This window comes from Malus sylvestris, chromosome 2, assembly GCF_916048215.2.
Source record: "Malus sylvestris chromosome 2, drMalSylv7.2, whole genome shotgun sequence".
NCBI classification, from domain to species: Eukaryota; Viridiplantae; Streptophyta; class Magnoliopsida; order Rosales; family Rosaceae; genus Malus; species Malus sylvestris.
Window position 1 is genome coordinate 30702902 of NC_062261.1, and position 15645 is coordinate 30718546.

At 34.9% G+C, this 15645-nt stretch overlaps 1 long non-coding RNA gene across 13 annotated transcripts; it reads left to right on the forward strand.

The window, feature by feature from the left end:
- The first annotated feature begins 5832 nt into the window (after window positions 1-5832).
- LOC126612790 (uncharacterized) lies at window positions 5833-15321 on the forward strand. 13 transcript variants are annotated; one of them, XR_007619366.1, is made up of 14 exons: window positions 5834-6865; window positions 7867-7950; window positions 8273-8406; window positions 9106-9250; window positions 9330-9449; window positions 9600-9687; window positions 9795-9866; window positions 10481-10670; window positions 10869-11208; window positions 11643-11761; window positions 12758-12865; window positions 13059-14552; window positions 14743-14765; window positions 14861-15321. It is a non-coding gene; the product is annotated as an uncharacterized LOC126612790 (long non-coding RNA). The 13 variants fall into 13 exon arrangements; XR_007619333.1 differs by having other exon boundaries at window positions 5835-6865; window positions 10481-10765; XR_007619342.1 differs by having other exon boundaries at window positions 5835-6865; window positions 10481-10765; window positions 10872-11208.
- Window positions 15322-15645: the final 324 nt, after the last annotated feature.

Genomic DNA, 15645 nt, shown 5'->3' on the forward strand with positions numbered 1-15645 from the left:
ATTTTATATTGTGATTTACTGAATTAAAATGGGTTTTTCTTTTCATTATTTGTTGGGATTTGCATGTTATAATCTTTGCAGATTTGTTGGGATTTTATATTGTAATTTTCGTATTGTAATTTTCGTATTCATTTGCAGATTTGTTGGGATTTTATATTGTGATTTACTGAATTAAAATGGGTTTGCATGTTATAATCTTTGCAGATTTGTATTCATTATTAGTTGGGATTTTGCATGTTATAATCTTTGCAGATTTGTTGGGATTTGGGATTTTATATTGTAATTTTCGTATTCATTTGCAGATTTGTTCCAGTTCGTATTCATTTGCAGATTCTTCCAGTGCAGATTTGCAGATTTGTTACAGTTCATATTCATTTGCACCAACACCCAATAAGTTTCTGCATCTTCAGTGCTCGCAATCAATCGTTGCAGATTTGTTCCAAATTAAAAAAAAATATCATGGAAAAAACCAAACCGGATTGAAACTGAACCGAAAAAAATCAAAACCGAAAAAAACCGAACCGAAAAAAAACCAAATTTTTTTGAACCGAACCGAACTGAACCGAAATTTCGGTTCGATTTCGATTTTGACTAAAAACCGAACCGTTTCAAACCGAACCCAGCCCTAACAACACCTGTATAATTTCCAGAAAAATCATAATGTACCACAATGCAGCATCTCATCAATAATATCAAATAATCATATGATTAATAACTCATAATAGTACGCTAATCGTAGTCACCAAGGGAAACCTGCACGACTTATCCATAACTCGTCACATATGATAGTTCCTCTCATATTTCATCACCTCGGCTAGCTCGTCACGTATTCATTACATATACTAGCATGTAAGTCAGAGTCACCTCTAGTGACCTATATGACATATTCATATCTCATCAATCATTAATCATGGCTAGCATGTATGTCGGAGTCACCACTAGTGACCTATACGACATATTTATATCTCATCTCATATCTTATCAATCATGGCTAGCATATATGTCGGAGTCACTACTAGTGACCTATACGACATATTCATATCTCATCTCATATGGCTAGCATATATGTCGGAGTCACCACTAGTGACCTATACGACATATTCATATCTCATCTCATATCTCATTAATCATGGCTAGCATATATGTCGGAGTCATCACTAGTGACCTATACGACATATTCATATCTCATCTCATATCTCATCAATCATGGCTAGCATATATGTCGAAGTCACTTCTAGTGACCTATACGCCATATTTATATCTCATCTCATATATAATACCGTACACCTACTTGAATATCCTTAAACTTACTTGAACTTACCTGAATGCCATACGTTCACCTTTGCACTTCAGAGTGTTCACAGCAACACAATTATATATAATGCATCATATACCAATTCATATACGAATTATTAACTTATATGCATGGCATTCAAGGCATAATCTCATTTAAACATATTTCTGGGAAAATATCAAGTGTATATATATATACTTAAAACCAAAAGCCCACACATATTGCTCAATTCCTTAAACAAGGCTATGGTCTCGGTTATTTAATCTCATTTCTTATATGGTTGCATCTAACGTCTCGTTAGACTGCCTACGTACTCTAAACAGGAATCAAGCCATTTGTAGTTCACAGTAATCATTTATAGTAATAAGCATATGGATAGATCATGATGAAATCTAACTCAACCATCTCATAGTATTTTATAACATATAAATATATATATGTCATGGCATAAGTTTCTCAACTTTATTTAAAAGCATTTATAGAATTATCAACATGAAACATAAGATGAGCAAGGAAAGATCCACTCACCTGGAGTTTGCGCTACAACTTCCTAGCACGAACATCGAGGTGTCACAAATGATCGGTGCCTATGACCAATTATCAAACCATACCTCAGAATTCTCGTTGCTACAATACATAACTTATATCGCACATGAGTCTATGTAATTCGTTCCAGAAGATCTACAAATCAGATCTCTAATCCGTAACTTCTACAGATCCACATTATGCTTCTAGAATAACATATTACAGTTTCGGAACGATCCAACGGTCGGATCTCTGCCAATTGCCAAAACCAAGTGGCGGTTAACATTTATTTTATAAACTTACAAATCCAATTCGGGAAGATCCGTAAGTCGGATTTCCTATCCATAAGTTCCTATGATCCTCAAATATTATGCACTATAATGTATTATAGTTTGATGACGATCCAACGGTCGGATCATCGATTCATATTTTGACCTATTCACGCGTCAAAATGAAACCAAGTCCAAATAATGAAATTACTTCATACGGATATCAATTATGAACCTAGGGTATCTAATAGCACTTAAATAAAACATCGTTGGCCTACAGACCACGTGCCGTCACACGGGCCGTCGCGGGTGGCGGTCGGTCGCCCCGACTCGCCGGAAAATTCAACTATTTTTAAAAATTCTCAAAAATTACAAAATTGAAGATCTCAAAGAGTAGAACAACTTTCATACCTGTGATCAAAGCTAATTTGGCCTGGAAAGGCTCCAATTTCATCAAAACCCGTCGGAACCATAGAATTGGGTGTGTTTCGATTTAACCTCCAAACGTGTTCCGATTGTTTCTGGGTTCTAGGGGAGTGTTTTAGTAATGGTAATTGAATGAAATTGTTTCAGGTTTGGTGGATTTCGAGCAAGCTTTCTCGCGGCACCCATGGTGGTTTTTCCACCAAACTTCAACCAAATTCCTTCAAATTTTTGGATGAAAATGGAAGAGGGAGGGCTAGGGTGGTGTTTCCAGGTCGTGGTTCGAGACAATTCATTGGAAATTGGCCGGGAAATGGATGAATTTTGTAACATCCCACATCGTCCAGGGGAGTGATCCTTAAATGTATATTCTCATCCCTACCTAGCACGAGGCTTTTTGGGAGCTTACTGGCTTCGGGTTTCATCGGAACTCCGAAGTTAAGCGAGTAGCGCGCGAGAGCAATCCCATGATGGGTGACCCACTGGGAAGTTCTCGTGTGAGTTCCCATAAACAAAACCGTAAGGGCGTAGTCGGGGCCCAAAGCGGACAATATCGTGCTACGGTGGTGGAGCAGGCTTGGGAAGTGGTCCGCCCCGGGCCGGGATGTGTCAAATTTGGCCTTGGAGCTTGGCCGGGTCGCGCGGGTCAAGAAGAAGACCCGGCGGTTCCCCTCTTTTTCCTTCTCCCTCCTTTCCCTCTTCTGGTTAGCCATCCTTTCCATTTCTCTTCTCCTGATTCGTCCTCTCCTTCTTCTTTCAGATTGGGCAGTTTTGCCCAATCCTGTTTTTTTCTTTCTTCCTCATCTCGACTGCCCTCTTTTCTTTCCCATATTCCCACTCTTCTAATACAAAAATACTTATATATATAATAGTATAAATATTAACTAAAACCAAAATACTTCTCGGGTTTACAGTTCCGTAAAACTTTAACTGTAACTCCAAATCCTCATTTGTTTGCTCCTATGAGCCCGTATTGTCGAGTACATCAAGAATACTCTAAAAGAATTCCGTACGTCTCACTATACGTTGGTAAATGAAAGTAAAAAACCTTTCACCTCTAGGGCATTTTCGTAAATTCACATTTTAAAATTTATAAAATAATAAAATTTGGGACGGGTTGTCACATGTATGATGTACATTCTTTTCCCTGAGTTTTTAAATGTACCCATGAGTTTTCTTGTAAATTCGGTATGTACCCATATGCTATTTATGTTATGGGTACATACATTATTTTTGGTCTAAGTTGGTGGGTACATTGCTTTTGTATGTATGAATTCATGGGGTACATTATTTCCCTTAATACTACTCAATAAAATTCACAAAAATATGTGCAGTGTGCATGAATTTTTATTGTAGAAATTGTTTTTTTTTTTAATTTTTAAGTCTCATAATTCGTGAATTTTGTACATATATGATCCTAAAATTTTTGAATTTTATTAAATTTCTTTTAGACTTGATTGATTGATTGAATCTCATAATACTAGGATTTTAAATTACATAAGTTCTTGGATTTAAATCCCTTAAATGTTCCAATCAATATTTTAAATTACAGTTTTTTATTTAAGATTTCAAAAAGATGACATGGAAATATAGTAATACTAAAATTTTATTTTAAATCACATTTGTGTAACAATCAATGGTATGTTAAAACTGGGCAAAAAAAAAATGTTATATATAAAAAATTATAATTTATTCTTTTTTTTATAACTGTCTTCTGCTTAGATTAAATTTTTACTAACGTTTGTCTTTGGGGGAATTAGTTCTTACAGCTATATATGCACACTATCTGCTTTTTACTTGGTCTCAACACATGATTAATTACTTTCCTACCTGCTAACCGGTTGACTTGCGCATCCAAAGTATTATCAAAGGCACTGCCACCAAAAAGGCGCCCACTCCACAACCTTTGGTTGAACCAAAGAACATCACAGCAATAAGGAAATTGTTAAATCTATCTCCGCAACATTTTATTAATCATTAGATAGATTAAACGATTCCCCTATTCATATTGTGTTCTTTTGTTGAACCAAACCATATCAACAAAATATATCTATGGTTAAAGCATCTAGATTCATGCTTTTGGATGTGCATCTTAAACCCCTCAATGAATAGCCAAACAATTTATCATGTGTTTACAGTAGGTCAAAAGAAGAAAGTGTTTGTCTATTATTGGTAGGAACCAATTCTTTTGAAGAGAAGAGATGGAAGTGATGATAATACTTTAAATAATCAAAGCCCAAACAATTTACCAAATTCCATCTCTGTACTCCACAGAGACACTAAATGAGACATATCTGGTCCATCTCTGAACATCTTTTCTTACCGTTCTTACAATAGAAAGGGCACAAAATTGACTTACACAGTCTTGCACAATACTCACTTTGCTTCAACCCATATTTCACTTTGTCAAATCATACACGTTCCTGCAATAGGTGAACTCATATTTATCTACCACTTCTTGCTAATTAAAAATTTTCCATTCCCATTTTTGCTACAAGTTTCACATAAATTTTTTATTGCACTTGTCAATTCTTTATTCTTTTTTATTGTATTTTTTTTTGTCTTTTTTTTGTATTAAACAATTACAGGTCCTCCAAAAGTTTTGCTTATTGCCCTATTTCATCAAGCTCGGTATAAATAGATCTTAATTTTTTACTACAGTTAAATACATGGACATGCCTCCACAAATACAACTTAGTTCTTGCTTAAATACTTTGTGTGTTTACATAGAAAATGTTCCCATCGTCTACCAAAATCCTCCACACATGAAAACAAAAATTCTTACTCAAAAATACATATTACAATACCACCATATCTGTTGTTTTTTATTAAATTAACACACTGTTTTCAATTTTATCTTTAACACAAAAGAAAATGTTCTTACACAATATGCTTGCTTACATTTTATAACTTATCTACCACATGTTAATCGCAGTTATATAAATAGGAAAACACGTGTTCAATAGAAGTGTGATGCATGCCACTTCGTTAACAATAGTGGCAACTAAACAATTAAATAATTTGTTTCAATTAGTTAGTACATTTTATAAATTTCTCAATTAGAACTGTTTCAGTATATTCAATACATTTTTAAACAACTTTCCAGTTAGTTGTCCAAACTAATTATTCCAGCTTATTCACAGTATAATACCAACAATTTAACAACCAATGATACTTCGTTTAACATAAACTTCATTTGGAAAAAACAAAAAAATATCTTTTTCTCTGCTGAAAAATCCAACAGAGTTATTGATGTAGATCAGTTATACCAACAAATTACCATAGTTTACCCAATGCTATACAGGTTTGACTTTTGTTTATATTCTTGGATCTGTTGCTTGGTTGTATAATTTGGTTGTGTGTTTTGTTTCAAGACAATTTGTTCTTCGTTTCTTGAGGCTTTTGTGTGTAGATTTGAAACCGTTTAGCTTTCAAGCCGTGTATACTCAAGGTAAATAATTTTGTTTTTTTCTTTATAACCTTTTTTGTAAGAATTTTTTATTTAATGTTGTGAGAGTTGTGTTTTCTAGAGTATGAAAATTGAATCTTTGTGATCTTATATCCTTAGATATGTTGCTTGGTTATATGATTTGGCTATGTGCATTGTTTCAGGACAATTTGTTCTTCGTATTTTGGGGCTTCTGTGCGTAGCTTTTTGTAGTCAACATAAATAATTTTATTTTTCTTTGTTTCTAGTCTTCTTTGTAAGAATTTCTTAGTTAATATTCTGAGAATTATGTTTACTATAGTATGAAAACTGAATCTTTGTATCTTCTAAGTGATGTAACGTCATTGCAACATGTATGACTGCCATTATCGAACATGAAAAGCTTTTTGATTTATGTACTCTGTCCTTTCATACGATCTCACTCAAAAATTGTTTCATTACAGGTTCTAACATGATTTTTGTGATGTATTCCAACTGTCCAGCTTAAACCCGCAGCATCGCGCAGGTATTCCTAGTCTATATACTAAAACGACAGTTTTGGCCCTGCCGTCCAGTAGAAAACTCTCGACTCCTTCAGAAACCACGAGAAACTTAAAACTCAGAAAGCTTCGCTATCTCCCTTCCATCTCTGCTACGCGATCTCTGCTTCCTCCGTGATTTCTTCCTTCCTGATCGACATCTATTCGAATTGAAAACCTTCTGGAGCCCTCTTCCCCAAATTTCAGCAGCAACTTCGCTCTAGATCTTTCCAATTGAAATTCCTCACCTTCACATTTTGCATATTGAATTTCGCATCTTCATCATCTCCCTAGAACCTAGGAGTTTGGTTCGGTTTCGAGTTTTCCGACGGTAATCTGGCGACAGCGGCCATCGAGGTTGGTCTGAAACTATTCCTCATCACCACAGGTACTTTCTACACCTATTGCACTGTAGAAAAAATTTCATGATTTTGTGGAATCCAATTTAACGATTAGAAAAATTTTCATTAATTTTCTGGGTTCGTGAGTTGGAGGGGGATTAGAATTTTTTTCATTATTTTTCTGGGTTTGTGGTTTTTTTTTTCCAAAACGTTTTTCCTTTCTACTAGTCCAAATTCCTTCACATAAATCTCTCTGTTTTGTTCTTGATCTTCCGCGAGTAGAATACCTCTCCTTGCTCTCGAGCGCGTGGGCAGTCGCTCTAAGGCAGCCCATGACGTCATTTTCCGATTCGACTCGGAGGAGGTTGGCTGCTCTTCTTGGCTGGCCGAATTCCCCTATTCCCTTCCTCTTATACTTTTTTGTATTCGTTCACCAAAACAATAGGAAAACGTCTCCGTCTGTTTGCTTGACGGCGAAAGAAAAAGACACAGAATAAAAGCCTGACGGAAGCTGAAAGCTTGGACTCTGTTTGTATTTTTAATGGATTTTCAGAACATAGTTCAAGAATATTGTGATTTGAGAAAGAAAGAAAGAACCACGTTGACATAATATATTCACAATAGGTGTATAAGGTTAATAAAGCTTTACTGTGGTTCCATTTTTTTGCAAATTTCAAGGGCTATGAATTGCTAATGGAATTAGCCTTTTGTTTTAGGAAGAACTTGGAACCCCCTCCGTCCATTCTACCCCCAATGGAATTAACACTTAGATAGTACTATGACAATGTGTCATTATTTGATGCATACCTGTATAAATTTAGGCCAAGTGTTTTATACACAAATTTAGGCCAAGTGCGAAATCATATACCGGTGGGCTAACTACACAATGATACGTTCCTATCTGTTAATTATCTTTGGTTACCAGCTATCCATGTTGCTGATATATTAAACTACACAACATCTATTGTAATTTATGTCTTATTAGTATCATCAATTTTGTTCTTTATTTCAATGTCTAACATAATGATCTGGTTTCAATTTGCTACAGGCATTATTTCCAGACAAAAGCTATGGTTTTGATTGTAGCGGTGATTGAAAAATTATTCCGAAACTAACATTTGAGGAATTCAAGGTTTGTTAGTTAATTTGTACATCAGAATACCATGACAAACTGTGATGTTGTAATTGTTGACCTTACAATGTATCTTTTTTGGTTTGGAGCATTAGACTTATAAGTGTTGCTTTCACTTCATGAAGGCTAACTCTTTATTTTAGGCCTTGGAATATAATTTCTTGGAGAATCTACATTGTTGATAATTTTTTGAACAATATTATCCCTAAAATTTCTCCGCATGTTACCCTCCAAGTAGACATCATATAACCATCATTGAACTTCTGAACCAAAAATTTGAGTTTTATGATTATAACTAAACATCTATAAACACATGATACAGATTGAGACGAATGTCAAATTTAAAATGGCATTAATCAGGACAGCTGCAAACTCTGATTTGCGGCCTTTGAAATGGAGAAGTTACTTCTTGCTTTACTTCAGCAGCATAGTCCAGCTTCTAAATTCAGTTCTCAGGTATGAGGTTTCTCAGTTACCTCTTTTTTGTAATAAAACATTTGACCAGTACTTGCCAGGATATCCAATTAATTAGGTCAGTTTTTGTCAGCAGTAATAATTTGTTTTTGCAGCTTTATATGTGTCTCTGTCTCCAAATATGATGATCTCTTAATTTGCTTCTATAGCTTTTGTAATATGATGATCTCTTAATTTGCTTTTGCATATCTTCTTTGCTTCCTCTGCTAGCTCTATATGAGATTCCATCTCCAAATAATTATTCCTTATTTCCTATTTTTACAGGAAGAAAATCATTGAATACACATGGAAAATTAAAAGGGTTTTAGTTTTTGGATTAGTTTAAATTTTTTGTTTGTTATTGCTTGTATTGCTGTTAAATATTTGATGGGTAGTTTGAAATGGGGAACTTGGTTGATCGAGTATTAACTTTTATTAAATTAATATTCTTATTCAATATTGAATTAAGACTCCTCTTATTAAATTAAGACTCTTAAGGCTCTAATCTAATTTTCATGCTCAACATCTCCTCTATCTTTCTACAATTGGTAAAACTTTTGTATTATTATTCCAATTTTGGTTACTGGGTTGTGGAATTTTCCATTTTTTTCTGGGTAATCAATACTGTATAAATGCATGACAAGTATAAACAATATTTTGGGTCAAATTTAGTTGTTTAATTTTTAATTTTTTTTGTGACAGTGAGATTATGGTAGGATTTCGTTTAGATTCCGTGGCCCAATGGGAGTCTCTGCTTTGATAAGATTGGGGTTGATGCCAAGAAAGCCTTCCTACTGTGGACGCCGCAGCCGCCTGGCGCTGTTTTCCAAAATCCTCTCTCACTTGGGTAAGCAATTAAGACTTTTTGGTTCAGTTTTTATTATGCCCAATTTTGTATTTAAACTGATTTGGGGTTACTGAAATAGGCATGCTTGATGAGTGCTGCAGAGCTGCCATCCCTGAATCAGAAGATGTTCAGAAGGAAGAAGGAAGAAGAAGAAAAGGAAGAAAGTCGTGGAATATCAGAAGCTTCTAGCTTTGTGAAGGTATGCTTTTTCCCAACTCACCTCTTGCTTTTGTTGCACTGAATTGGTAGATTGGGTTCAAAAATATATATATGTGATTTTTTGTGTAACTATTCTTTACATAATTACCAATTGGAGGTGATTTGAGATCATGTAACATTTCCTCGCTAGAACCGAAGATTGCCGTCGTTCAAAGCTGTGTTTCATGAAACAAGTTCATCTCCTGCCAATTTTGTGTACCCACTTTTTATTCATGAGGGTTGGTGCTTGCTTGCAACACAATTTGGTGCTATTAAGTTTTGCGGTTTTACAATCTGTTCATGCTTAAACCTCTTTCAAATTTTCATTTCTGTGTAAATCTTGCAGGTAGGATGACACACCTATCTGGGCAATGTCGGGATGTCTAGGCTTGGGTGGAGACATGGACTTATGGAAGAGGTGAAGTAGCTTAGCTCGATCTCATTAGCTCTTATCTGTTCTATTATGCTAAGATCAATAGTAAAAAGTTCTATTGATTTTATAATCAAAGATACATATATTATAGAAACAGGGTATATCATTAATTTCTTGATGTAAACAATTATAACTTGAGGAACCATTTAAAGTATTTTGGTAATCAGCATACTTAAACTTAAATGTGATATATCCGTTTAGTTTCTTTTTTTTTTTATACAGTGATAATACTCAAGTATAATTTACATCATATATCTTTTGAAGTACATGAAACTATGAAGAAAATGATAAACCAAATCCCATTCCATCTCCGTTTGCTACTGCACAATCACAATCCAATTCCAACATGGAATCCTCAGACGACATGCCTACTGCAGAACAAGTTTCATCCTGACTTAACTTCTATTTTGTCCACTTCCTGTTTAGATTGTAATCCTAGTTCTACGTGTGTTTGTATAGTACTCCTATAAATATCAATGAACATCGCTCACTCTAATTAAGAGTTGAGATTCTGCAAATCATATTTACTATCTTTCATGGTATCACGAGCCAGTGTCTAACGACAACGGTTCCTGTTATAATTTTTTTCTCTTCTGCAGATCCTAAACTATGGCATCTTCTTCCTCCTCCGCTGCTCCCTCCGTCACAAATTTGCTTACGAACAAGCTCGACCGCAACAACTACCCTTTCTGGCGTGCTCAGTTTCTTCCCTTGCTGCGCAGCCGCAACTTACTCTCTTATGTTACTGGCGAAACTCAATGCCCCCTGCCTTTCTTCTTGATGACAATGGTAAATTCACAGACAAAGTCAATCCATTATATAATGAATGGATCCAGACTGACCAGATGATCCTATCTTGGATTACAAGTTCTCTTACTCCCAAGGTTCTTGCTACGATCGTCAACAAAATTGATTCGGCCTCTGCTTGGTCGTCAAACCCGAATTAATCTGATTATGGGGGTTTTGTTTTATATCAATATATTGCAGCAGAAGTCGCACTTTGAAGAGTTCATGCTGCACAGAAAGATGATGAAATGCTACCTGTTGAGTCTATCATTGCTCCATTGGAGACAGAGCTGAAGCTTGCTGCAGGAGTTATACATTTGTTATGCAATATGACCCCTTTAATTTTATTTAAAAACTGATACAAAAATTTATGTAGTATTTTTGTATCAGTTTTGAGTGTCTATTTTGGCTTCCATATTTCGTCTGTACATGTGAGAGGTATAGTGTTCAAAATGTATTTGGTTTCTATATTGTTAATGGATCCTTTTTTTTTTTTAAGGTAACCAAGTTGCAGGATGACAGCAGAACACTTGATCTGCAGGTAAACCTTCAATTTCCATATAAAGTTTGCATGTTCGTTGTTTCTGGAATTTGAGTTTTTATTATTTCTCAATTCTATCAAATAGATTACAATTTCACATATGGGATTATTAATGGCAATTAGATGATAGAAGAATTGGGATTGGAAGAAGATATTGAGTTGTTTATTTATGGGGATTAGAAAATGATTATCATACGAGTGACATTTATTTTTGTGTGGATTGTTAATATATAAAACTAAGCTTTTGAGATTGGGAGACAAAACCCACAAATTCAAATCAGACAAAATAAATAAAAAATTTAACTGACTTAAAGATCAAACTCCAAAAGGGTATTAATAACAAGGCTTATTTGATCCATTAAGTGTGAAAGTTTTGAGCTTTGAAGAAGTAGAGGAGGAGAGTTGTTAACCAAGCTGCATTATCCATGTATTAGGATGTTGAGGGTAGGCAGGAAAAATACTTTTTGACGCCATATCCAGAGGAGCATAACGACAGGCCTGCATTTTTGCAGCAAGGACCAAAACAAGTAGAAGTGAAGGCTTGACTGTTTGGGTATTAATCCTAAACCTAATTATTCTTATTTAGGTTTAGGATAAATGATAAATGATTGAGTGTGTCTCGATGATTGTATTACTATGTTTGATGAATGATTTGAGGAGTTGGAAATGGTTTATTGCTTATGTTTTTCTTAGGTGTGTACTTTTTGGTTATTTCCGAGCTTTTCACGACTTTTGATACGAAATGGTTTATTGCTTATGTTTTTCTTAGGTGTGTACTTTTTGGTTATTTCCGAGCTTTTCACGACTTTTGATACCTAATAGAGAATATGGAAACCCCAACTTTAATTTTATGAATTGGTTTTGGTGCCTAAAATGAAATCTAGCATAGTGAAATCTTGCATAATGAAATTATGACAAATTTCCCTTCATCTTTAGATTTTCATTTAATTCAATTGGTATGCAATTTAGGGTTATTCAATTCATGAGTGATCAAATTATGTTTTTAATTCCTTCTTTTGATTTACAGTTCAACATTGTCGTACAAAATGAAAAAGGCGCCAGTAACAGAGTTATGGATTTGGATGCCTTTAGTGGAATAAAACTGAATTTTTTAACTTTGTATAGTTGTAAACATAAAATACTCCATGAGATAGACTCATAGCTTTTGAAAACAATCCTAGAGGATGGCATAACATCTCCAACTTTTGTCATGTAATGTATGAATGTAAATAGCACTTCGTAAACATATGGATGTAATATATGTATATAAACACTCTTTAGCATGTATATTTTTCAAAACTTTCTACATCTTCAACAATGTTTCAATGATTTCTTGATGTAAGTAATGATAATTTAAAGAACCATTTAAAGTATTTTGGTAATCAGCATACTTAAGCTTAAATGTGATATATCCGTTTAGTATTTTTTATACAGTGATAATACTCGAGTATAATTTACACCATATATCTTTTGAAGTACATGAAACTATGAAGAAAAAATCCTAATTAATCTGATTATGGAGGTTTTGTTTTATATCAAACTATTGCAGCAGAAGTCACACTTTGAAGAGTTCACGCCACATAGAAAGACGATGAAATGCTATATGTTGAGTCTATCGTTGCACCATTGGAGACAGAGCTGAAGCTTGCTGCAGGTGGTATACTTTTGTTCTGCAATATGACCCCTTTAATTTTATTTTAAGACATAGGGTTGAAAAAAATTTATGTAGTATTTTTGTGTCAGCTTTGAGTGTCTATTTTGGCTTCCATATTTGGTCTGTACATGTGAGGTATAGAGTGTTCAATATGTATTTGGTTTCTGTATTGTTAATGGATCTATTTTTTTTTTAGGTAACCAAGTTGCAGGATGAAAACATAACACTTGATCCGCAGGTAAACTTGATTGGTTATTTCCGAGCTTTTCTATGGAAACCCCAACTTTAATTTTATGAATTGGTTTCGGTGCCTAAAATGAGATCTAGCATAGTGAAATCTTGCATAATGAAATTATGACTCCCTTCATCTTTTCATTTTCATTTAGTTCAATTCGTACGCAGTTTAGGGTTATTCAATTCATAAGTGATCAAATTAGGTTTTTAATTCCTTCTTTTGATTTTCAGTTTAGCATTGTCGTATTTTGGATGCCTTTAGTGGAATAAAACTGATTTTTTTTTAACTTTGTATAGTTGTAAACGTAAAATACTCCATGAAATAGACTCATAGCTTTTGAAAACAATCTTTGAGGATGGCATAACAACATCTCCAACTTTTGTCGTGTAATGTATGAATGTAAATAGCACTTTGTAAACATATGGACGTAATATATGTATATAAACACCACTCTTTAGCATATATATTTTTCAAAACTTTCTACATCTTCAACAATGTTTTAAGCCTCGCAGCAACGGGCGGGTACACTTGCTAGTATACATCTAAAATTATAAGACTAAATCCTTTAGTTCTTGGATTCATGTAAGAACTACTTATTCCAGCAGATGCTATGCTTGCACTACTAGAATTTATGGCTTGCCCTGTCAACTATTGCGTGACAGAAGATATCGTCGGTTTCACTTTTTTTAACCGACAGAATATAAGTTTAGTAGGGCAAAATCAGTCAACAAATTGGGTTGACTGAATAGATTTACAGGATGTCTAGAGTTCGTAGGTTAAGACATCAGTCATTGGGCAAACATTTGGAGCGAAGATGTGAGTGTTTTAACTGACGAATAAGCTGGTCGTCATGTAGATCTTCTTTCCCGACTGACGGTTCAACGGGTAGCTCTTTGGATAACAATTCATCTTCAAGGGGAACATGTTGCCCCTCAGATGAATGGTTAAAGGCAATTGTGAGACTATAATTTTCTAGGTTCGGAATAAAAAATACAGTAAAACCCTCACCTATTCTGTCTCTATAACATCCACCAAATACCCCTTCTTCCCTTTCTATTTCTCTCTCAGTAATTTCCCCTGACTGAATCACACAATCCAACCAACTCTCTTTAAGCCTCCCTCACCGATTCCATGGATTTCATGGACTTATCCCACCCGCTCTCCTTCCCTCTATATATAGCAAGTCCCCTTGCCTCAGTGTCCCTGGCAACAAAATTTATGGCGTGTCTTCGTTCTTTCAATTATTTGAAAGCTTCCCTGCCCTGCAGTCTTGTACAAAGGCGTATGGTGTTTCATCAGTTCCATTTGGTGGTTGGGTTGGAAATGAAATTAAAACACTCCATTTCAAATGGTCTAAACCAAATTGAATCAAATGTGAAGCAAAGGGCAAGAGGTGTAGATTGAAGAACAATGGCACCAAGGGCGAAATTGACCTTGTTGACAGGAGGAAACCAAGTAAGGATAACGCGTCTAAATCTTATTTCGAATCCATTCATCTCATTATGTTTTTAATGATTATGATCGGTATACTCTGCTACATGCTGTGATTTTTCCGCTTTCATGTAATTAACGGCTTATATTTGTGGTAACGATATTGATTAATTTTGAGAAATGACAGTCTAATTTTTGCAACTGTCTTTTGTAGGCAAAACAAAGACGTTTGCAAGGGTGAGTTGTGTAGGACCAGTGTTTAGCTTTGTTTCATGTCCAAAGGACACTTGAGAATAAATGTTTACTCATGGATAGTATCTACCTATTTGCAGGAGCAACCCTGGGTTCATTTGTTCTGTTACTACTGGTCATTGCGGCATATCACGCCTATAGCACTGACAAAAGTAAAAAGAAAATCGAATGAAATTTGGTAAGTTTTCAGCGGACTACAAAGATCTTAAGCCAAGCATATATTCCCATGCAGATATTAAGAGGTTTACAAATCAATTCAAGTACAAGTTGGGGCAAGGAGCATACATAATTGTTTTTAAAGGAAAGCTTTTTTCTGAATACTTTGTTGCCATGAAAGTACTTAACATTTCCAAGGGTGACGGGGAAGAGCTTGTAAATGAAGTGGGAACAATGGGCCATATTCACCATGTCAATGTGGTTCACTTGGTTGGTTTTTGTGTTGATGGATTTAGATGAGCTCTGGTGTATGAGTTCTTTCCCTTTGGTTCACTCCAAGATTATATTTCATCAGTAGATAGATTTCTTTCCTTGGTAGGCATAAGTTGCAAGATATTGCTATCAGCATAGCCACAGGAACCAAGGATGTGATATACAAATCCTCCATTTCGATATCAAACCCCATAATGTTTTGCTCGACAAAAAAATCACGCCAAAAATCTCTGATTTTGGTCTGGCCAAGTTATGTTCCAAGGATCAATCAGTGTGACTAAAGCAAGAGGGACCATGTGACTAAAGCACCCGAAGTGTTTTCCAGGAATTTCGGAAATGTGTCTTACAAGGCAGATGTCTTGAATGCTGCTGCTTGAGATGGTAGGAGAAAAGAAGAATATTGGTTCAACTAGAGGACACAACAAATGAAATCTAC